General features: G+C 38.6%; 1 pseudogene; it reads right to left on the bottom strand.

Annotated features, from left to right (window-relative positions):
• Nucleotides 1-5,464: 5,464 nt before the first annotated feature.
• LOC149184463 (bifunctional dTDP-4-dehydrorhamnose 3,5-epimerase/dTDP-4-dehydrorhamnose reductase pseudogene) lies at nucleotides 5,465-5,989 on the bottom strand (annotated as a pseudogene).
• Nucleotides 5,990-6,617: the final 628 nt, after the last annotated feature.

The raw sequence follows: 6,617 nt of genomic DNA, 5'->3' as shown, positions 1-6,617 counted from the left end.
CGGGTTTCAGTCTTGTACTGCACCTCAAGCACCTGATACACAAATCAATAATGTTAGCATAGTCTTCTTGATAGATATCACCTTTACCAATAATATTTAATGTCCCTATCCACTGGTCTTTCATCCCCTTAATCATCATGGTTTTTAGCACATTATCAAGCAGATTTGCATAGGGAGACCTTTGGAGGTTATATAGGAAATGCTCCACATATTCTTCCAAAGTTTCACTAGGCCTTGCTACCATTTGGAATATCTCGTCTTTTAGTTCTCTAGATCTGCAATAATCTTGATATTTTTTAAGGAAGGCAGTTTTCATTTGGTCCCAATAATTTATGGTGCCCCCAACCAGTCCCATAAACCAACGCAGGGCTGCTCCCTTTAAAGTGGAAGGAAATAACTTCAATTTCTAGGGGTTGGTGGTGTAATCATAACCCCGACATAGGACGTCGAATTCAAACAAGAACGCATCTAGATCTTCTGAAGTGAGTCCATGAAAGGTAGGAATATTTTGTAGAGGGATAGCTTTCATGGGGGCATTGACAACTGTGTCAACAATAGGATACTGTAATGTAAAGGTCTGGGGTGTTTGTGGATTATTGGCCATTTGATCAAAGATATTACAGTACCCTTCTGGGATCTCTGGAGCTAGAGAGTTATCCCTAGGATGTCTAGAGGAGGTGGGAATGATCCTAACACACTTCCTTGATCTGGGACACTAAGTGTCCTCTGCTCAATTACTACCTCAAGGGATCTTGGTTCCTTGGATTCCCCTGTTTCTCCTTCTCCTTCACGGATGTTGCAAGAATTCCCTTCTTGTGAGGGAATTGGTTGCGAATTTTCAATATCTTGAAAACTTTGCTCAGTCCCTTCAGTTTTACTGTGGACCTCAGCATAGGCTACAGATGGTGAGCCTGTGGCCCGAAGGGAGACAGTAGGTTGTCTAGAAGCAATGGTTTGGGGACCTACTGATGGCTGAGATTTATCTTTTCTTAAGATGTCATCGATAAAATTTGATTGTCCAAGGGTCACTGGTCCCTTAGATTTTTCAGGTTTGGGGTGTGGGATTGTATTTTTTTCTGGTCTTTTCTTCTTAGTCATTCATGCAAAAATTCAAATGTTTATTTCTACCTTAAATTCCTAGCAATTTTGCTGGAAAGTGGGTGGGGGAGCAGGCATTTTACTTGCTCCGTATGTAGGTTCTTACCTTCCATTTTTAATACCCAGTTCTCTCTCAACAGAAAAACATCAAACACCTACTTCACTTTTCTGTAATTGTGTTAAAAAGCAGGTGGAGAAGCAAGCACTTTACTTGCTCGTTACGTAGGTTCTTACCTTCCATTTTCAATACCCAATTCTTTCCCAACAGAAATTATTAGATATACATCACTCTTTGTAAAATGGTGACACTCTACCCGATAATAGCGCCAAAATGTTGGTTGATAAAAGGTGTCTTTTAAAACTCCTAATTACCCCACATTAATCATCAACCTGGGTAAGTCATTTTATTCCAAGAGTGTACACAATATGTGCATGCTATGAATCTAGAGAGTAATGTTTCTTAAAGTGAAGTATAAACCTTTAATACAAGAGTAAACAGATGCATGTATAAAACTCAAATTGCATTGTTAAAGGAAATATTACATCTAAGCATCAAGACTTAATCCTCTACTAAAATCGTAATCAAATCTCACACAAACAATTAAATTGACAATAGCATCAACCGAGAGCATAGCAGCAATAACCAATCTCTTCTTAGCTGATTCAATCTAAATCACACTCAATCTCAACTAGGCAATCCAAATGAAAATGATGTCAACCGAGAGTTCAATAGCGATAACCAAACTATTACAGCTGATTAAATCAATAAGATTCATTGTCTTAACGACTAAATAAGAGTAAATAGAATCAAATGACAGTGCTGTAAAACATGTAAAGAAAATGTACTAACTTTGATATAGGAAAGTTGTAAATAGCAAATAAGATAAACTCAGAAAAAATGGGAAAACTATCAAACCAATCAAACTTACGAGAATCAGAAATATATAACACAAGGGAGCAGTTTAATCCACTAGACGTCGGGCCCTTAGCCACTAGCAAATACTGTTGAGCTACTTCAGAGAATACCAATGAACAACAACGCCAATTATATATTAATCATTGAACTCAAGTCTCATTACAATACGGTCATGTTCTCCAACAGCACGAGTCTGTAAATTAAAATTACAATTTAAAATAATAGAGATTGATCCCCTTTCCTCCCACAGTCTTTTTCTTTTATAGTCAGAAAGAGGATTCGCAACCGAATGCTATCTTCTGACACCCTTCATATTTAGCATTGATCCTCCTGATTCTTCCTCTGACTTGACTGCAACCAACGTGCCCCATTCTTCCTTTGTTGGTTTATGTTGTTTCGTTGCTAGGGAACAACAATTGTTCCTTTCGTCATTTCTCTACATAAAAAGGAATAAAAGTTAGTTATGATGGCTAAATCTTAACTGAGAGTAGTTCAACCGTTTCTTATCATAATCCATCAATATGTTAACATATCAAGATATGAAAGAGATAATAAAAGAGGAAAAAGGTGATGGAATTAAGATTAAATACATACCCATTTCGTAACTCAACACAGTTGTGTGTGCAGAGGCTAGGGTAGAAATCCACGACTGAGTGTGCAGGGTATTTAGAGTCTATAAGAAGATCTGAAGTACTAATAAAGAAGACTACTCTGTAATTATCTATATTTTGATCTATTTACTTCTGTTATGAATAAATGTGGTTATGTTATGTTGAATAATGGTTTCATGATTTAATGTTGTATTGATGCGTGAATCTATATGTTTTACATTGTTATCTGTATGCAATTAATAGTATCTAGCTACGCGAAGGACATATTAATGCATGTTAAAGTTATTAGATACTTAAGTCGATCTGGGTAAATACGGAAATAATATTACTTATATAAGCACATAAGTGGTTGATTCGCCTGGTTAGGGTCTGTGAATGACAATCGTAGACCTTCGCAAAGGTCCAGAGTCCAATTAAGAGAAGTATATCGATAAGTCCTAAAAGGTTTATTGATCTACACAAAGGCAGAGTTAGGGAATAAAATGACATCACTACCTTCTCTGGGTGCGGAAACATGGTTCCAACATCCCACCATACTGCTTCGGGTGAGACTTCAGTCCGTGCTTCGTAAATTGATGTCGAAAGGGCCAGTAGTGTAGGGATTTGTTTGGCTAAAGTAACGTTGAACCTGGGTCAGGGCCCACTAAGCCAACAGTTGCCAAAGATAGCTTTCAAATTCATTTGAAGTGTATTATTTTCAATTATTAGTTTCAATAGAGCCAATATGATATTGTGCATCATTTTCAATCCATGTACGAAATTTCTTGAATGTTTGAAAATCATCAGATTTGTTCTTCAATAAATAAACCCAACACATTCTAGTGTAGTCATCAATAAATGTCATCATATATGTATTTCCATTTGCAGGATGAATAGGCATTGAATTGCATAAATCTGAATGAATGAGTTCAATTTTTCTATGTGATCTGGAATGTGAATCATGAAAATATTGTTTGCTATGCTTTCCTAGAATGCATGCATCACATTGCTTAAGTTTCCTAGGAATTGTAGGGAAATCAGTAACACCATTTTTCTTCAACAAGTGAAGGTTGTCATAGTTCAAGTGTCCAAATCTAGCATGCCATAATAGACTTAATGGAAATGTAGCTTCATCATTATTAGAACTATATGAGAAATTTTGTGCATGAGCAGAGGTACATTGCAGCTTGAGAAGCCTTTCTTCTTCTATACCCGTCATGACAAGTGAGTGATATGATGATTTTCTCACCTAAAACTTGCCATGAAACATATGAATGGAGTGTCCTTGCTGGTGGATGTGGACCAATGAAAACAAGTTTCTCCTCAACTATGGGAGATATAAAACATCATGTAGAAGAAAGTCTGGAAGGCTAGGAAATTTGCGCCTGATTGTGCCAAGCCCTGATGGCTTGAGTTTTGATTTGTCTGCAAAGTATACTACTCCATCAACATTGTCAGTAAATTCTTCAAAACAATATTTCCTAAAAGTCACATGGCAAGTTTCTCCTGAATCAAGAAACCAATCATTTTTCTAGGAAACAAGTGAAGTATTAAACAAGTCTTAATTTACTCCAATATTACAACATGCCAAAACATAGTGGGAAGATTCAGGTGCTTTACCTTTCTCTTTGTCATTGGTTTTACCTTTGGGCTGATTTCTTTCCTGCTCAATTCTGTCCTAAGGAAACTTGCATGTGGATGCATCATGTGATCCATCTCTATTGCAATGTATGCAATGCAAATCAGACTTTTCTCCTTGAGAGTGTCTACCCCCCTGCCTTGTATGGGAGTCGCAGGAGCCAAGGGAGCTAAGGGAGCAACGTATGGGAGCCACAGGAGCAGCGTATGAGAGCCGCAGCACCGAGGGAGCCGAGGGAGTAGTGTACGGGAGCCATAGAGCTGAGACAGACAATGCGTATAGGTAGTTCAACTGTGCAACAAAGGACCTGAGCCAAGTTATACGCAGAATTAATTGTTGATGATGTTAGAGAGGCCATAAGTGGTGATAAGTTGTGGGAATAAGTGGGGGCTAGAATGTGCATGAATGAGCATCGATGCTATACACAGACACAATCACACTCTTAAAAAAAAATTGACTCCAACATATATGTTCTTAAAATAGACTTAACTCCAGCATATACGCACTTAAAATTTATTAACGACCTTCTCAGGCTCTTAAAACAGACTTACCACATTCCAAACACCATTGAATGTGAACCATTCAATGCAGAACCTCGCTCTGGTCTTCACATCGATTCAACCTTCTATGTGTTGGACACCTAATCCTCAATGGGTTAGTGTGGAAGCCGAATGGACAAAAGGAGTCGAAGAGACCTTGGATGTGAAACCCAACGGTCACAACATGTACTATAAATGTAAATCATTTGTTAATAAAAATCATACTCTCATGTTTTATCCTTCATATTCTATTGTTGTCCATGTGTGTTTAACATGGTATCAAAGCGGGCGATTGCTGGTCCTGCTCCAACTTGAGCCACTAATTTTTTGTGTTCATTTTCTATGAGTTTGTTTCAAAACCTCAGTGTTATCTAGACTCTCTGAAATCTGTAACTATTATAATGCAGGACCTAAATTGGGCTCTTTGCCCCACTAAATCTTGCTATTAATCATTCACCTGTCGCTGCACCTTATTATAGCCTACCCCAGGTAGTGTCATATACGTTTTTGATATTGTCTGCACCCTCTGTCAAGCCTACGCCCTCTGTCAAGAGACCACCTACAAACGCTGTCTCACTGCGTCAGTGTCATAGACGTTTTATATTCTCTGGTCTGACCTGCCGGATACGAACCAGAGATTCAATATTGTTCAAGCTAAACTCAAACTTCTGTGAAATGCGATTCAAATGCTCCACTGCTCCATTGAAGCCATCTCATAATCCTGACTGTGTGATAGTTCTACCACTACTCTGTTAGAAACCAGAACGCAGCACATATTTAATTGATCACTGCCCCATCCATCGAATGGCCTGGGCAGGAGTTTAGGGAACTCATTCTTGAGCCTGCTGGCATCCATCTCGTTATTTCTTCTAGCAGCCAGTATGACCTTGGCCCGCTCCTCCAGGGTGAAATTCTTCCAAGTATAGCTTGGGTCGATGTAGTCCCTGTACATCTCCAGGATCTCGTTGTGGCTAACAATCCCGGGGTTCGTGAAATTCCAAATTCCGGTCAAATTCCTCTTTGCCATCTCTATGGAAATCTGCAGAAGCTCGTCGAGAATGGTCATGGAATTGGGGATGTTGACAACCTTTTCATAGCAGGAGAACTTGGTAATGAAGTTGCGAGGGTTCGACATATCTGATGGAATGGGCATCCTCACTCGCAGAGTGCACACGTTCTTGAAGTTCTTCAACAGATCTTCAACCATAGCCTTCGTCTTACAATAGTAAGATCGCATGAAATTGGGTGTGTCCTCTGGATCTAGATGTATTAGCCTTAGGTTTAATATCCAGACATTGAGCTCTTATCTCTAATCTATGTTGATTCAAAGATACAGATCTATTGTTGTTGCGATTATTGTATCTTCTTTCATTTTTCAATGGAAAAAAAATCTCGAATGTAAGCCTCAAAAAAAAAAAAAAACCTTTGATGCATGAGTTTCTCAAGTAGGAATGTAGGGAATGTAGGCAATGCTGGGCAATCATGATGACAGTTCGAATGTCCCCAAGCATAGTGTTTTGAATAGCCTTCATAACTTCCTTCCCTGAAGGAATGTTCGACATTGCGTCAATAAGGAAATATTCCCACTGTGTTTCTCACAAGATATGTGGATGCAAAAGATGCACAAATCCAATTCTTATTTTTTTTTATGTTTTCAACATGCCGGAGCTCCAGATAATCTCCTCCGCCTATATGAAAAGCTCTGTGAATTTTAGGCATCCTGAAAAGACTTTTGAGCAGCATTGGTTTCGTCCAGTGCTTTCTTGTTATGACTTTTTGCAAGGGTGGAAAATGTGTTCCTGTATATCTCATGTGGAAAATGTCCATGTTCCGTG

The sequence above is a fragment of the Pinus tabuliformis genome, chromosome 3_2 (assembly GCF_031772625.1).
Source record: "Pinus tabuliformis cultivar Carrire ecotype Pingquan chromosome 3_2, CPIR1, whole genome shotgun sequence".
NCBI classification, from domain to species: Eukaryota; Viridiplantae; Streptophyta; class Pinopsida; order Pinales; family Pinaceae; genus Pinus; species Pinus tabuliformis.
The sequence above is the reverse complement of the archived record's forward strand: the minus strand, read 5'-3'. Positions and strand labels throughout refer to the sequence as shown.